At 46.5% G+C, this 18,137-nt stretch overlaps 1 protein-coding gene across 1 annotated transcript in view; it reads right to left on the bottom strand.

Annotated features, from left to right (window-relative positions):
* C4_1H8orf34 (chromosome 4_1 C8orf34 homolog) overlaps nt 1–18,137 on the bottom strand; it is a 984,673-nt gene that overhangs the window by 778,745 nt on the left and 187,791 nt on the right. The gene's annotated exons all lie outside the window — the stretch shown is intronic.

Genomic DNA, 18,137 nt, shown 5'->3' with positions numbered 1-18,137 from the left:
CTGTGTAGGGATAAAAAGTCCAGCATTGTGAAGGACCAGCAGGGTAACAAGCTGGCAGCGTAGAACTCAGCCTTCTTCCAGTGAGTCATTCTACTTCGACTTCAAGATGATTCGTTAATTAATTCTCCAAGTTTCTTTCTCTGGATGGCAATGGATATCCCACAAGTTGTGTTGTGCGTGGTAACCTGTTTAGACGCACCACGCCGTATCACACTGACGTCGAGCTTACAGTTTGAATCCACTTCAGTCACCTCAATTTAACAGGCCAATTTGAGCTCTCAAACATTTGGACGTTTACCACTGCAGGACAGATACATCCAAATGTTTGTGTTTCTCAGTTACATAGAACATGTGCCATAAATGTCCTTTGGTTTCAGGAGGACTCTTACATATATGATAACAATTTAGAACACTCTGATGGACAACAGAACTATATGTACTTGAAAATGTTTCCAACAGTTTCCTTTGTGTGTCTCAAAGAGACACATGTATACGTAAGGGATCCTTCACAAAAGCTTCTATACACTTTAATAATGGTTTTATTGGTACAACTTTGAATTTGACATTGTAATATTCCTGTTTGATTCACTAACGAAAAACTGCAAAAATGCCGGAACACTTATTACACAGTAAAATAAGTAAGAGTAAGAGATTATTCGCATTAATATGTATGGATTTAAGACGTAGATCATGGGTATTCTTAGCGCACTAATAGGCTCTAGCAAATGAGAAGTGGGCTCACACACAAGGTTGAAATTCTCAGAGTATTCATGAACTTTGTGACCACATTCTTATTTTCCAGGTCATTTAAGTAGGCACATTTGCTCATAAAAAAGTCTGAAATAAGTGGGAATACCCACATATTTTCTGGGGTTTTAAGGGAAGGGATTTGTAGATAAAGAATAATCCCCCAGTAACCTGTTTGTTTACTCAGCAGATCATGAATCACTCAATCCACTATATATGCAGCCTATATATCAAAATTAATTTATTTGCCTTTAATAATTATTTGTAATATTATATTTATTTGTACAGTGCCTTAAAAATTAATTTATCATGTTTATCAAAATCTTCATTTTGACAATCTACATAGTACATAAAACACATATTTCATTTTTTTGCACTTCATATATGTAAAAAAATAGGAGGTGTATTTTTTTTCATTTTTGTAAAAACATCTCAATCAATACACATTCAACCACAACTTTGTGATCCAATTACCATTCAATCTTTCCTTCTCATACATACGTACTGCAAATTCATGCTATTTAAACACATAGATCAATAACCATTTCACGGTGGGTCTTCTTCAATCGTCATATTGAATCTCTTTTCATATATAATCTATTTTATAACGTTATTTTACAATAACATTGTGGTCTTTTGATTAATTCAAATCTGTGACTTCAGCATCAAATAAACAAATCTATGGCATTTAAATCATATACTTTAAATATCTCTTATTGCTTTTTCTTTCCTTTATTCTGTTTTTGTAAACCAATCTATGATGTTTTCTGCCAATCCAATGAGTGGTTCTTTGCAATAGACCAAATACAATCTGTAACTTTTACATCTACTGGTTTTTCGACGACCAACCACCGGCTTCTTCAGGATTGCCACAGAAGGACACCCCTTGACACTTCTCAGCCCTCTGGGTCTTCCAGACTTCAAAACTTCAAAATGGGCAGAAGGCTATGAATAGTTGAAGCCAATTTGGTCCCCGCCTATTTTTTTTGGTCCGTCTTTCAAAGTCATAGACTCTGTGGAGTTAGGAGCATAAGGCATTGGAGGTTGGAGACCTCATGAGCCTTTGGAAAAAAGACATAACAAATAGATTAGATAAATATGCACACTTGGTTCTATAGAGCAGCTAGACCATTGGACAATAGTAATCTACCATCTAATCTGGGAGTACCGCACAAGGAATCTGGCGGGGACCTATTTGGCTTCAATATATTTGCCTATTTCAAGTTGAAGTTTTGAAGTCCGAAAGTCTGAAAGACCCAATAATTAGGGCTGAGAGGTTTCAAGGGGTCGCCCTCTGAGGCAATCCTTATGAAGGTGGTGGTTGCTTGCTGAAACACCATAGATGTAAAAGCCACAGATTTGATTTGGTCTGTTGAAAAAATGCCACACATTGGATTGGAAGAAAATGTCATAGATTGGTTTCAAAAAATGACTAAAAGAAAGAAAAAACAATTAGAGATGTTTATTGTGATGATTTAAAGGCCATAGATTTGGTAATTTGATGCTGAAGTCACAGATTTGATAGAGGACTACAAGGTGTAGGAGTCACATGACAACCATGAGGAAAAGTGTCCTTCTCGTCGGCATCCATTTTGTGTCATGACTCCATTGTTTTTGCATTGCCATTTCGTGTCAATCCCCTCTGCACGACCCTCCTGGTCATTTCTGCTGATGTCTGTTGAAATTCTAGCTGTCATGACCACCCTGTCCTTCCTGCTCCTTGTAGTTGAGCTAATTTTGAAAAAGGGGAACCAAGAATTGGCCTCACCCCCCTCGGACTGAATTCCTGCACACATCCATCCTGTTTCCCAAGACTTGGTCACGCCACCGTCCCAGACCTTGTTTCTTTCAGATAACCTGTTGTTCAAGATCTGTCTGTTCTCTCAGGTACATATCCGGTTTTGCAAGACCTGTCCGTAATCTTTGAACCACCTGTTGCAGCCCCTGTACTGCCTGAACAAAGAATGGTGTAACTGCATTTTTGACTTGGGGGCGCCAGGCCCCCACCCACACTGGTTTCTTAAGGTGGGAAATGTGTATATAAGGCCTGTAAGCTGCAGAGTGAAGCAGCAGCCTCCTCTGTCTTGTTTCAAACGAGCTTGGGACTCTGTTCCATAGCCCGGGCTATTCGAATAAAACTTGGTTCCTCCTGCAGACAAAGGCTCCAGTGTCTCCTTTTACTAAATAAGGAGGGTATGGAAGACTTGGGCAGTTCCCCTGCCACTGAGACCCAGTAAGTGGGTATAAACGGTTCTTCAAATGGTGCCCGAATAGGGACTCCACGAGCACGAAGGTCAGGCCCGGTGGATGTGAGGAGGTGCATGGATAGACTGCAACGGAAGGTACCCTACCCGAGGGATTCTTGCAGTCCGGTAGCCGAACGACTCTCGCCCGCTGTTTCTCCCTACCTGGTCTGGGCCACATGACCGCGTCCTCGCTGGAGTCCCCTAACAAAGTGATTTCTGGAGCAGGACACATCCCTACGTCTGGGAAGAAAACTACCCCTGTCAGGTAAGGGTGGGCTGATCACCCACTGACTCTGTATGATTCTGCTGTTATTGACTTTTGCGAAAGCCAAGCCAGCGAGGTGAGTTTTTAAACCTGCTGTTATCTGTTTACAAGCATGCCGGTCAGTAGTACGTTTATGAATATTATGTTGTTGTATGTGTGCGCAGGACTCCCAGCTGGAGGCAGCCTGTCCGCTTCCTCCAGAGGGGACCCCTGGTCACACCATGTATACTAAACATGGTCCTTCTGCTATAATGTTTTCCCCTTTTCGGACCAAATACACTAAACAAAGTGACTCAGAATTACAATGGCCACCTTATGGGTCTTTTGACCCGCAAGTTTTTGCAAATCTAGAGGAACAGCTATTAAAACTGAATATTCGTCCTTCGATGTTTAAGTCTGTCAGGTTGTGGAGGAAGGAAATTGAGCAGAGAGCAAAGAGGGAAAAGGCACTAGAAAGGAAGCAGGAGCGGATGTCAATGGCTGACCATGCTAGGGAGCACTTACAGGACCGAATGGAAAATCTGTAGAGATAGCTGATAGGGAACATTGGGCGCGGGTGCAGAAGTGCTACCCGGCCCGTGAGGAGAAAGGAAAAGGCTTTATCTAAGGGGGAGAAGAGGGCGAATCCCTGTCACATAGTCCTTGAAAATTGTTTTTAGAAATGGTTTGATGATATGGAAGATAGGCACCTTTTATAACATCCACAACCATCATGTGATATGCAGAGGAAATCTATTCAACACCTCTTTTTGCCCTTGGCTTATAATGTGTCTATGAAGTGGACACTTCTTTGAGGAAAATTGGCAGCGTGGCCAGTATTTGCTTTATCTTCTACCCCTTCAGTACCATGGTTGTAGGGAGATGTTTAGCTTCACATTCAGCTCCACATTCGGGAAAGTGCTGCGTGACGCTAATGAGAATATCCATGTATTATTTACACAGTAGAGGCTATTCCGATGGGATGCAGTAAGAATGCTTAGGAAGCACACACTTAACAAGTCTGGGTTTGTTTAGTGAGCGCGGTCAATAGTGAATCTATTGCGAATTTGTCAGCTCCATTCCGTGTGCTGGTAAACCCCCAAAGTATCCTTGCTTTTATGGTGATTATGGGTCCTCTGCGCCGATCACCCTGCCCTTGTTACAAAGCAGAATCACAGTGAAGTATTAAGTATTTCCAGGAATGTTAATTAAAAAATTAACCTCCTGACACACTGGAACAGCGTCTGCTCAGAGGACCATTGCCGGCTTTACCTTATATGCGCTGCTGTTGGAGACCACAGTTTGTGCATTTGCTGCACATTTTCATGCTAGATTTTCTTCCTGGACTTTGGGCTCAAAATGAGCAGTTATTAACGCGTTATGAACTCATTTGTGTATTGACAACATGGAAGCCACGAAGTCCCAATGTGGTGGCCAGGATGCGCAGGCTGGCAACTTCTTTACATTGCAGGCTGTCTAAGATAGTTAGGGGCCTATGCTTTAGAAGTGTGTTTTGCAGAGTACAGCTCAGTGGAATACAATAAGGTTGCAATTCAGTGGGCAGAGCATCATGTCTTAATGTCTTAACTATTGTCTGAAGTAGACATCTTTAGAGGTTTTGAGAATTTGAAACTGCTTCGAAAAATGATATTGGTGTCGAGCACATCCCACACTAGAAAATGCCACCCCCCCCCCCAAAAAATGAAGAATAAAGCAAGTATTGGTCACATCTCTCAGCACTCCGTTTTTATACTTGCAGCTCAAGCACAAGGGCCTTGTCACCCTAAATAGAAAATCGGAGCACAATATATTCTTCCGCAAAAAAGAATAATCTGGTATTATTATAACCATGGTATTGCAAAGAGATTGCTTTGGATCTCCCACACAGTATGCATTTCGCAATAATCAAGACATAAAAATCTATTTTAAAGATATGAAAACACCAGCACACGTATGTATGCTTTTTATGATACATTTTATGAAAGTTTAATATATAAGTGCTAACCAAAGGGTAGTATCCCGGTGGAGACTCTGTCATGTGCCACGTGCCAATTCTTGTAGTAGCCTGAAGAATTCAGAAGAGAGGAGATGTTATTTGGGGCCACTTTCAGTGGCTTAGCTGGCCGCCTCTAATGAATACCACATTGCTTGAATGGAAGCCCTTTATTTTACACGTGATGCATTGAATGCGCAGCAAACATCTGCTATTTTGGCCTTATTATGCACCATGTGTTATTTCAGGATTTAAGGTTACATTAGAGAGATTTTCCAATTGTCCTTTTTGATTCCATTAGCTCACCTCAGTAACATTGTCCCATTATACAAGTGTTGTGCATTACTTGTTTCCATAATTGTTTCTATATCTAAGAGAGAAGTGTATGCCAAGCACAATATCATTACTACTATAGACTGCCATTTAAAATGTTGATACTGACATGGGTGCCGTGCCTGCAGTCCAGTTCTTTCAGATCCATATAACATCATAATGTGCTGTTCATCTCTTAAAGTGAGTGTTTCCTACCAACATGACTTTTGATATTGAACATGCTCATGAAGAGACACCTCACCAAAGGAATAGGGAGTGTGAATTAATACATTTTCGAGAGGTAGCCCTCTAGGCTAGAATAGAAGAGCAGCGTAGCATCACATAAGTTTTTATTCCCAACATATAAAAAATGTTGATCAGTTGTACTTAGTGTACTAATTGACTACTAATTTATTGGTGTGATATGTTACCAGCCATTAGAGCGCATATTGTTTAACAAGCAGCCACATTCCACAGCACTGCCTCCAAGAAGTATGACATTTTCATCTTAATTATTACACATCAATTGCTTCTTTTGGAAGAACTTTTGTTTATTCATGAAGTAGAAATTCTGAGGGACCCAAATAGTTATTGAATAAAAAAACACAAAAAAACAAAGAAGTGAGGGCAGCAAAACGGTGATTAATGTGTAACCTTCCAAAATGTTAGCAAATTTGGAAAAGAGGTGTCTTTTCAATGCAGATCTTCACAAATAGTTTTACTGTTCATAGGCTGTGTTCTTCAGCCTTGTGGTGGCAGATGCAAATCCACTATTGGTCACTGAGCCAGTTTGCATGAACGATCTCCCAATACCCTGTTGTCTCCGACATTACAGCCCATTTGACGATGGTCCCTTTTGACGCCACGCACTTTTCTGTCATAGACCTGAAGAATGCCTTTTTCAGTATTCCTATACATCCTGACAGCAGACAATTTTTTGGCTTCTCCCTTGGTGGGCGGAGCTTTAGATTTTGCCACGCCCCTTAAGGCTTCACCGAGAGCCCCAGTATCTATAGTCAAGTTCTCAAAAGTCAACTAGATTCCTTGGAACTCCCTGATAATTCCACACTGCTGCAGTATGTTGATGACCTCCTCATTACTGCAAATTCCGCCCCGACATGTAAAGAGGCTACTCTCTGTTTATTACGCCACCTTGCCCCCCATAACCACAAGGTCTCTTTAAAAAAGCTTCAGTTTTGTCAAGAGAAGGTGACCTATTTAGGTCATCTCCTCTCGAAGGAGGGAAGGCAGCTCACTGCAGATCGCGTAGCCGTTATCAATGCTATGGCAGCCCCACGGACACAAAACCAGGTGCGAGCCTTCATAGGCCTAACCTCGTACTGTAGACAGTGGATTTCCAATGTTTCAGCCATGGTCAAACCTCTTCTTGCCCTCACCACTACAGACATATCAGACAGTTTCTTTCCATGGACTAGAGAGCATATGCAGGCCTTCCAGGATTTAAAAGAGCTCTGTGTACAGCCCCAGTCCTCGGTACTCCTGATTATAACATTTTTTTTTCTTTTTGTACATGAGACAGACTGCTGTGCATGCGCTGTCTTGAACCAGATATTTGGAGGTCACCATCACCATGTGCCTATTTTTCAGCTACCTTAGATCCTGTTGTGAGGGCTCTCCCAGGATGCCTACAGGCGACACCTGCGGCCACACACATGGTCCGTCAGAGTGCGGGGATCGCCATGAACTCCCCCTTGACTCTGATGGTTCCCCATTCTGTGGATACCCTCCCTAATAACACCAAGACACAGTACCTCACGAGCGCACAACTCACAAGATATGAATTGACACTCTTTTCCAGTCACATTAAAATTAAGAGATGCACTGTACTGAATCCAGCCACATTACTCCCACTGGATACTCAGGATGCCTGTTTAGATCCACATGACTGTATATTGAGGACAGAAGAGGAGACAAAGGGATGGGTTTACTTTAAGGATACCCCAATAGCAGACCCAGAAGGTACACTGCATGTGGACAGATCATGTATCAGAGGGCCAGATGGTAACACATCAGCCGCCTACGCCCTCACGTTAGAGCAAGTAGTAGAAACAGCTGAGATTCTGCAGTGCTCTGCTCACGCTGCTAAATTAGTGGTCCTCACTAGAGCCTGTGAGTAAGCAAAGGAATACGTGTTAATATCTACACTGACAGCCAGAACGCCTTTGGGGTGGCTCACAACTTTGGGAGACTCTGGAAAGAAAGGGATTTCCTTACTTCAACATGGCCCCCTAATTCACTGATTATTAGACTCCCTGACATTTCCCATAAAGGTAGCTATTATAAAATGTAAAGCGCATAAGAAAGTGACGGATAAAGTTGGAAAAGGCAATGCCCTGGCTGACCAGACAGCCAGACAGCCAGCTCTTAAGAAAAAGGAAGGAATGTATGTGGGAGGTCCCGCCAGGTGGGTGGCAGAGGGGGGCATGGTTGAAGATACTGCACAGAGTGTGATCGATATTCAGTCCCATGCTACCCCTGAGGAGCTGAGGATGTGGACGAAATAGATGGTTGTTGGGCCTGAATCACTATGGAGAGACAATGGATGTTGCCCAACAGTCATGTGTTGCCGGTAGTAACGATGGCACATGGCCCTGGTCACATTAGTGCGAAAGTGATATGCAAATTGCTGGAACCCACCTGGTATAACTCAAAGATACCAGCATATGCTGAGAAGATGGTCAAAACATGCATGATTTGCCTTATGTACAACCCGGGAAAAGGCACAGTAACCCCTGGAGGAGGATACTCTCCCCCTACCTTTCCTTTTGAAGCCTTCCAGATGGATTATATCCAGATGGACAGATGTAACAGTTTAAAATACGTTCTGGTGGTGGTCTGTACCTTCAGCTGATGGGTGGAGGCCTACCCTGTACCGCTATCACTACCGCCAAAATACTATTGAAAGAATACTTCCCACGATTCGGTTTGCCCCGTTTGGTCGGGAGTGACAATGGGACACACTTTACGGCTCAAATAATGGAGTATGTCTGTTCAGCACTGGGCATAAAACAAAAATTTCATGCAGCTAACCACCCCCAATCAGCTGGTCTAGTGGAGGTGTACAATGGCATCCTAAAGACTAAAATGGCCAAGATTGTAGCCGAGACAGGTGTCACTTGGGTTGATGCTCTGCCCCTGGCCCTGCTGTCTGTCAGGACAACGGCCCATACCAGGATAGGCCTATCTCTCCATGAGATTGTGTTCGGGAGGCCTGCCAATGTGTGGGGTGTTCCACGGCCCAAGAAACTGTCTGATGTTGAATACCCTGTGTTGACTGATTATCAGTACAGTTTGACTAACACCTTTCGTACCCTTTACCACCAGGTTCAGGAGGCCATACCTAATAAAAGCGAGGGCCCAGGACACGTTATCCAACCTGGCAACTGGGTCCTGATTCGAAACTTTCAACGTACTAAGAGCCTTGAGCCCCGCTGGACACAGCCCCGTCAGGTGTTACTGGCCACCCGCACCGCCGTGAAAGTTGAGGGACAGAAGAACTGGATCCACGCCACGCACTGTAGACGAGTGCCTCTGCCTCTCCCCTATGATCAGTGGTTGAGAGAAGGACAAAGGGACTCAGAGACAGAAATAGTCCCGACGTTTGTTCCCTTCAGCGACGCAAAATTACATTCCACATCTACGGAAGCAGAGAGTGACAGTGTACTGAAGGGAAAGAGAAAACACTCCCCTCACTCTGCTCAGCATCAGTAACAATTATTCCCCGACCATACTGTTCCTACTTCTACCCAATATAATTTGCGTTCCAGAAGGAAGACTTGCCCTTGACTTCGCTCAGGGGCCTACAGGCTGTACGGTTGTGATCTCCTGGCTAAGAAGGGTGCTGGTATGTCAGACTAAGGTATTCCATATGGCTCTTGGCACCTGCTTCCAGTAAAGCAACCACCAATCACAGACACCCGCTAGTGGTCCCTGGCTTAGTACAATGACACCCAAGTCCAGAAACAATATGTCAGTCTTCTACATAGCAAGTGCTTTGTGGCCCCCGTGGTGATGCTGTTTGTCTTAATCATCTTGTCTATCATCGGTTGGATGTTACAGATCTACTGTCCTGTTACCCCACCAACTCATACCCCGACTCCTGTAGAGCATAAGTATTTCACATTACCCACCACGAATTGCCCCGACGTGCAGAATTTTTAAATAACACCTTTGTCCAGATGTTACATCATCATCAGCTGATCAAAACTACCTCCAACTGTTGGGTATGTGGACTGATGCTGCATTCTATAACACAACCTGTTCCATTCTTTCCTTATCCTTTCTCCATCTCTGGGTCCTGTCTTGCATGGTGGATGTTGATGCAGGAGGCCTATACTGTCAATGGTACTGACAATTCTGCCCTTGGAACATTTCGAGATGACTGCTGGCGAAACAGGTCTGGCAATACCAATACCCCTTTTTGCCCGACCAGTTCATCCACATTGCTATTACCACCGGATGAACTCAGTGAGATGGTGGTATTTAACTCAACTTCTCGACAAACATTTACCAAATTTCACGCCAGAAGGCTACTACCTGATGTACAAAACACTCTGAAGGTTATAAATGTGCGGGCCGTGTCTGCATCCATGGCTTAGGAACTAAGAAAGTTGGTACTAGTATCTGTGACATCACTAAAACTTTGAACTCTACGTCTCCTCCAAAGTTGGTGGCGTCCCCCAACACTTACTTTATCTGTGGCACAGCAGCCTACACTTGGCTCCCCCGTAACTGGTCTGGTACCTACTATCTGGCCTTCCTCCTTCCACTGATGTATTCTACTCATGGAGACTATCACCTGTTGATGAAGGGCACTTTGCGCCGCTCACGTAGGGGTGCCATATCGGGTGAGGATACAGTAGGGTTTCCTCCCATTCTGGGGCCCAATGGCAAACAGTCGAGCTATACGAGGACTGACCAGGGTCCTTGAGGTCACCATCACAGAAACAGCTGGTGCCCCCTCCAACATCACTGCAGAGCTACAGGCAAATTGCCTTGTAACACTTCAAAATCGTATGGTCATTGACATCATCCTCGCTGATCGTGGTGGTGTGTGTAAATTGATTGGCTCCAGCTGCTGTGTGTATATTCCAGATCACGCAGCCACAGTATATGATGCCATCCAACGTCTGCATCACCTTTCCTCTGAAATTCATCAGGATGAAGGCAACTGGTCCCTCACAGGCTGGATCTGGGGCCTCCTTTCCCAAAGGGGATGGAGGGTCCTCATCTTCCTTGCCTTGGGAGTGGCTGCCCTAGTCTCCTGCTGTTTGTGTATTCAGTGCCTGCCAATGCTCTGTGCAACGTGTGTTCAGGCACTCAAGCATCCACCCTCTAACATTCACGACACTAATATGAAGGTGATGCTCCAACAAGAAACAGATGACCTTATGAATATCGACATCTCCTAGAGTATTTGCAACTCAATGGCAAAAGGAGGGTCTGAGAAAAAGTGTCCTTCTCGTCGGCATCCATTTTGTGTCATGACTCCATTGTTTTTGCATTGCCATTTCGTGTCAAACACCTCTGCACGACCCTCCTGGTCATTTCTGGGGGTGTCTGTTGAAATTCTAGCTGTCATAACCACCCTGTCCTTCCTGCTCCTTGTGGTTGAGCCAATTTCGAAAAAGGGGAACCAAGAATTTGCCTCACCACCCTCGGACTGAACTCCTGTACACATTCATCCTGTTTCACAAGACTTGGTCATGCCACCGTCCCAGAACTTGTTTCTTTCACATATCCTATTGTTCAAGATCTGTCTGTTCGCTCACGTACATATCCTGTTTTGCAAGACCTGTCCCTAATCTTTGTACCATCTGTTGCAGCCCCTGTCCTGACTAAACAAAGAATGGTGTAACTGCATTTTTGATTCGGGGGTGCCGGGCCCCCACCCAAACTGGTTTCTATAGGTGGGAAATGTGTATATAAGGCCTGTAAGCTGCAGAGTGAAGCAGCAGCCTTCTTTGTCTTGTTTCTAAGGAGCTTGGGACTCTGTTCCATAGCCCGGCTATTCGAATGAAACTTGGTTGCTCCTGCAGACGAAGGCTCCTGTGTCTCCTTTTACTAAATAAGGAGGGTATGGAAGACTTGGGCCGTTCCCCCGCCACCAAGACCGAGGAAGTGAGTATAAACGGTTCTTCAACCAGTAGGCAGTATATTTTCATAATGATCGGTCAGGAGAAACACAAGCTCAGAATTTTAAATATAACACCATAGTTGGGGGTTCTCTTTAATTTTTTCTTTCCAAATGAACCCCTTTTGAAACATTAGGATAATCAAAGACTGGGTAAAAAATAAAATCACTCTACTTTATATCTTGCAGTGTTCATGCAGCTCTTTGATGACAGTTAATGGCTCACCGTTCTAAGTTAGGATTTTAACTTATAAACTGCAGGTAACAAAAGGATCTCTCTGACAAAAGCAGTAACCCACGAACCTATTTACATTATATGCGCTCTATGATATGCATAGTACATGTTCTTTGTAGCAGGCACATTAACCCTCTGTGCTACCTTACCATGAGTTAAAACTTCTACTAGACACAACTCAGATCTTCCTCTAGAAAGAGCATTAATCTCTAGGGTTATCTTGACATTTTTATTGTTGATTGAAAATTGCCTGAAGCCAGGCAGCAGGTCACTGTAAAACCATAATATACATGTAAACACAAAGCCCTAACCCAAAATCAGTGCCCGGTGCAGTCGCACCTCTCTATTGCCGGCCCTGAGAACAGGTATTGATAGGCTCATGCACTATAACTCCCCATTCTGAGACCTAACCTCAATGGGTGGAATTTTATTCTGGAGTATCAGCCCCAATAGTAGATTCTGCCCCTAGATGTAGTGTCCTGCTGGACACATTCTAGTGTTCCATCGCTGTTGCACCCCACAATGCACACCCACCCATCACAGGCATCACCAGTCAGGTGACCCTGCTATAAAAAGAGGCCGGGCGCACGTGCCCTGGGTCAGTTCCAGTACCACACCACTTATGTCTCTGTCCATCATTATTAAGAATGTGTGCTTAGCGGCCCAAGACACCACAATGGTGATGAGCGGGTCCAGACCACGCGTGCACACCGGCTGCATATGTTGTGCCCCCGAGGGGAAATGTATTCTGAGGCACCAGTACCTGTCTGCCTGCAATGCATGACCCTGCAGCCACCGGCCTGCACACGGTATGGGGAAGAAGAGGTGAAGTGCAGCTACATCGCCGAGTAAACACCCCTGCCACTGGCCGCAGCTCCAGCTAGCATGACGGCACATGCGCAAGGCATCAATAATGCTGACAGATGATGAAGCCCGCCTGCATGTATCACATCAAGTAAGCACCAGCACAGTCAGTAGCAACGGAGAGCGGCTGTAGCCTCTAAAGTTGCTGCAGAGTCACAGGGCAAGGACTGACAGCATCTCATCAAGGTGAGGCGATAAGGGAAAACAAGGCCCCAGGGGGAGCTCCCTGCAAACCTCCCCCTGCTACCAGCACCACTTCTCCATTGTCAAAGCGGTCACAGCTGCAACAGAGGAGTACCCCCGCTCATTACAACAGGCAGTGAGACTGTCAGAGGCTGAGTGGCACTGAGGAGAAAGTGGCCAGTGGCCCAGTGCCTCCACCGTCTGTGAGGCACAAGCGATCATCTACAAGCTGCCTGAGCGAGTTGGAATGCCCACAGCGAGGTGTGACTAAGCCCACCCCAGCACTAAGAGGCCACATCCAGATGCTGCCTGGTGCCCGAAGATGAGGAGTAGCGAACGTACTCAAGCCAAGGACCAGGAATGCCACGAGATGCCACGAGGGCTGACACCGAACGAAGGCTGCCTGCAGTGCAGGTGGACTGTGCACCTGGACGTCTCCTGGTATCCCGCTACACCTGCAACCCCGAAAGCCCGCCTGCAGCAGAAGGAAAGCTGCCACGGCCAGTTTTAATGTGCAAATAAATAAAAGCGGCAGCACGACCACGAACAATAAATAAAGAATACAAAAATATGTAATAAAGAAGCTTGCTCACCCGAGACTGCATAAGCAGCTCCTGCTTATGGCCAAACTCCGCTGTTAGCAAACACTGCACCAGCATTTGAGTCCCCCATGGTACCAGCATCTGCAGTACACAGTGAGGCCGGCAGCGTCAGGGAAGCTGCAGCGGCATACTGCGTTGACAACTGCACCACCTAGTGGTCGTGAGTATAGACCGCATGCACAAGCCTCACTGGAAGGCAGCCCCAGGGACCCACCATTGCAATAAAGGCAAGTTGCCCCACCTGCCTGCTGAGCACCCCGCGGTGCATCAAAAGAGACAGAATAACCTACCAAGTGGCGCCGGACCTACTGTGTCAGCCACCTCGTACAAACCCCTGCCTGCAGGAAGCAGAGACCATCCAGCGCCCACATGAGCTGAAATGCTCATGCAATGAAAAAAGTCAATGTGGGTCGATTGCAGCACCCCCTAGCGGTCCCATGCCTACACTGCACCCTGAGAGATAAGCAGCCTGATGCAGCTACAAACGTGTCAGAGACCCTTGAGAGATAAGTAGCCTGGTGCCACTACAAACGTGTCAGAGACCCTGAGAGATAAGAAGCCTGGTGCCACTACAAACGTGACAAACACCCTGAGAGATAAACAGCCTGGTGTCGCTACAAACGTGCCAGAGACCCTGGAATATAAACAGCCTGGTGCAGCTGCAAACATGTCAGAGTGAGGCAGGCTGACAGGGAAGCCCATAAATCCTGCCAAGTGCCTGAGGAGCAAGGAATTGGTAGGGAATGAAGCAGCACAGCACCTGTAGCTGGCCAGAAGATGCCACTACAGACATCACTGCACACAGAATGAGACAAGGACATTAAAAGGAGAAGGCATGTGCCCATGCCCAGCAGAGAGGACACTGCACAGCCCAGCCACAGGTAGAGTAGAGAGTTAATGCGAGGTCCAAAGTAATGGAACAGGAGGCAGCCAAGCAAGACTCAGGGAAAGCGTAAAGAGAATACGTGCTGCATATGCGCCCCTTGTGGCTATCTGACACCACCACAAGGAAGAAGGAAAGAGGCAACATAGCCTGCAATGTTGCCCCATCCTCCAGGAAGTAATAGCACTTCGGTAGAGGCTGTTAAAGCACGCAAGTTCCACTGCCTGCAGCCAGAGACTGGCCAACAGAGTACCACACACTCCCTGCTTGTCTGTTTGCTCAAAAGGAAGAAGGACCAGGAACTCCTCAGATGGCCACCGGAAACTCACAGCTCCCCCAACCGTAAAATCTGCCAGGAGTCTAGCAACACCCAAACAGCACAGCTAAAGACAGCAAGTCCTGCTACACAGCTCATAAGCCACCAGGTCCCCTGTGCACAGCACTCGCAAAACCCCCAGTGAAAAAGTCTAACATAGCCAGCAAGGAAATTGCGCCACCCACCCTCAGTGGTGAACGGCCACCACCACAACAATGAAAAGGAGGCATGCCAAGTGTCAGAAGAGGGCACCCAGAAGAGAACAGAGTGCATGAGGTGCGCAGAAGGCCATACCAACGAACCTGATAGCACGATCAGGCGCCTGGGAGATAGAAGCAAGCTGAAAGCAGCAGAGAGTCTCCACATCTCCACTGTTCCAGTGAAGCTCTGCAGCGGGCCAAAGACAGCAGAGTGAAGTACCGAAAATAAATTACAACCCACCTAGAGCTATACTTACAAATAGCCCAATACCAATTACCAATAATCAGTCAGTTGGCAGTGTAGAAGGTCCAATCGTTTATTATAACAAACAAACTCTGCCAGAGGAGCTCCTTGCGACCTAACCCCACGAGGTCCGCCAAGAAGACTCCTGGCACATTATCAGAACATCACATATATACTGTTACATTACGAAACCGGTACCTAAGATGGAAAAATACAAGTTGGTACAGGTTGGTGCAGGGGAAAGACCATATATGGGAGATAAAGCGCTCTTGGTTTAGCTCATCTCATTATAGCAAGGTCGTGAGGGTGGCTCCCTTCTGCTAACTCCGAAAGAGTCCGCACAGCACCCCTCGGAATGTGCTTATCCAGCCTCCCCCTCCTCCCCCCCCCCCACCTACAACCTTGACAGGCCTAACGTGCAGAAGCAGCAGTTTGCAACAGTTGGGCTATTTCTCAGGGGAACGGCTTGGGCAGAATGCAACGATAGGTTTTACTAATGCGGTGAGCGAACAAGGCCACAAAATGGCGTTGGTCGAGTCAAGCGGTACTGAGTGTGATTTAGATACAAAAACATGTAATATAGTGTATGCTAATTCCTAAATTATTACATATTGTGTGCGTATTAATGTTTGCGTCTCTTCATTAGCCTACTAGATGCATCACGCTAATTACTAAAAGCAACTATATGTTTCGCTAGGCCCAAATTGAATTCTGGTTCCTCAAGAGTGTCCTCCCTCACACTGCCTCAAGAGTGAGTCACCAGTGACCCAAGCAGCCGCGGACGGTAGTGGGAGTACCGGCCGGGCGGTGACGTGGGGGGGGGGCAGGGTGGGGATTAGTAATGTATGGATTACGGACCTTAACAGGTAAGTAAACATATAAATAAATAAAACAAATTTTGTTGCGTGCACTGCATTACCAAATGCGATGCAGTGCGCGCAACGAAATTTGTTTTATTTATTTATATGTATACTTACCTGTTATGGTCCGTATGGAGAAGGTGTTCTTCAGCACAAGCCAGCCACCAAGGTGCAGTGACGTCACTGAAGACCACTTTGCAGGAGGACCAACCATAAGACGCTAGCAAGCGAGATCTGCGTCTAGGCCCCAAGCTTCACAGTTCAACCGTCCTCTTGGCATCGATAGCACCACACCTAGCAAGTGCACCTGCTGGAAGACAACTGTAAGTGGCCACAAAGTCCCTCCAGTCCTCCTCAATCCATGAAGTCCCCGAAAGCAAGAGATCGCCGCCTATTTTCCCCAACTGAAGGAAAGTTACCATTTTCATCATCCAAGTGCATCATCACCAAGAACATCAAATGAGCATTTTACAACCAGAGTGGATACAACCACTTGAGACAGCCGGAGTTGAACAAGGTACTCCTGGCACTGTGGGAGGCTTGCCAACCAGGAACTTTTCTGTGTGTCCCCGTAAACCGGAAGCTTGATGAAGAAGAGCGTTCCCGACCATTGGACCATCCACCCTTGGGGTTACATGATGCTTGGCCATGGCACTGTTGGAAGTTCTGAAACGACCCCTCGGCACAGCCTACGAAAGGCCCGCACAGCCTACACGGTTATGTGGCAGTCCAGGGGCAAGGGCCTCAATAGAATTCCTATGAGAGGGGAATCCAGATCGAAGAGATGCGTCGGCGGCAGCTCCAAGACAGGCACCGGGAAACATGGAGGTCGCAAAGGAAGACTGGTCACCCAAAGACCACCTGAGGAAAGCATAGAACCTGAGTCCTGACTGCAAAAACACCTAGACTAAGACACCATCCTCTGTGGCTACATGAGCGACTTGGCTGTGGTCCTAGTGGCAGTTCCTCAGCTACGCCTTCGCGTTGCCGACACAAAGCCCGCACCGTCCACAGGGTCCCATGGCAGCCTGGCAGGAAGGCCCTCCTGGAAACTCCTGTGAGAGGGGAGTCCAGGCAGTAGAGGCAAGTCTGAAGCTGCTCGGCTATCGGGAACTGGAAAGCATCATCGCCTCCAAGGAAAACCCTCATTCACTAAAGTTGTCCTCCGTGTTTGCAAGGTGGCTACCCACCGGAGCCCGAGGGCCTGCAAGAAGATCTTGAAAGTGAATTCCACCACCGCTACAGATTCACCGCTATTTGAACTTTGTAAATAGACTCCAACACTGCAAGACCAAGTCGGTCTGAACTTCATAGCTGAGGCGGACTAAAGCATCCTGACCTTGCAGTCCAGAGCTCCAGCACAGCCCAGCTGATGGCCTGAAGAGACTCATTGGTACTGTGTATTGTTGTTTGTTTTTCTTCATAGGTTGGACTTTTTTTTGTTTCTTTTTCATCAAAGTTTGGGAGGGATGTAGTGTCCTGCTGGACACGTTCTGATGTTCGATCCCTGTTGCACCCCGCACTGCACACCCACCCATCACATGCGTCACCAGTCAGGTGACCCTGCTAATAAAAGGGGCTGGGCGTACCTGGGCCTGTTCCAGTACCACACCACTTGTGTCTGTGTCTATCATTAAGCATGTGGGCCTAGCGGCCCAAGACACCACACCCGGCATTACCGAACAATATTCAGGCAACAGATATTGAGGGCCTTAGAAAGCAACTTACTATGATCGATCAGAGACTCTTGATCTATAGTGCAAAATAAGTACATGGAGTGGTGTGGCTCACTGGTTAGAGGCGGCAGACCCGGAAGCAGAGGTCGGCCCGGGACCAGGGTTCGATTCCCGACGCAGCAGGGTCTTGGGCCATGGTCAGCGGACTTGATAATTCTTGCCTCGGTGCCTACTCCAACCATGGGTCCCACTCAGCAACTCTGGGCAATATCTTGCTTAATCTCTACTAACGCCCCATCAGCGCCGGGGATGCTTGTCTTCACCTTGGAGATGCCCAGGAGGGACCATCCCAAAGGGAAAGCCAGGATGGGTTCCCCA

This window comes from Lissotriton vulgaris, chromosome 4_1 (genome assembly GCF_964263255.1).
Source record: "Lissotriton vulgaris chromosome 4_1, aLisVul1.2, whole genome shotgun sequence".
Taxonomy (NCBI): domain Eukaryota; kingdom Metazoa; phylum Chordata; class Amphibia; order Caudata; family Salamandridae; genus Lissotriton; species Lissotriton vulgaris.
The sequence above is the reverse complement of the archived record's forward strand: the minus strand, read 5'-3'. Positions and strand labels throughout refer to the sequence as shown.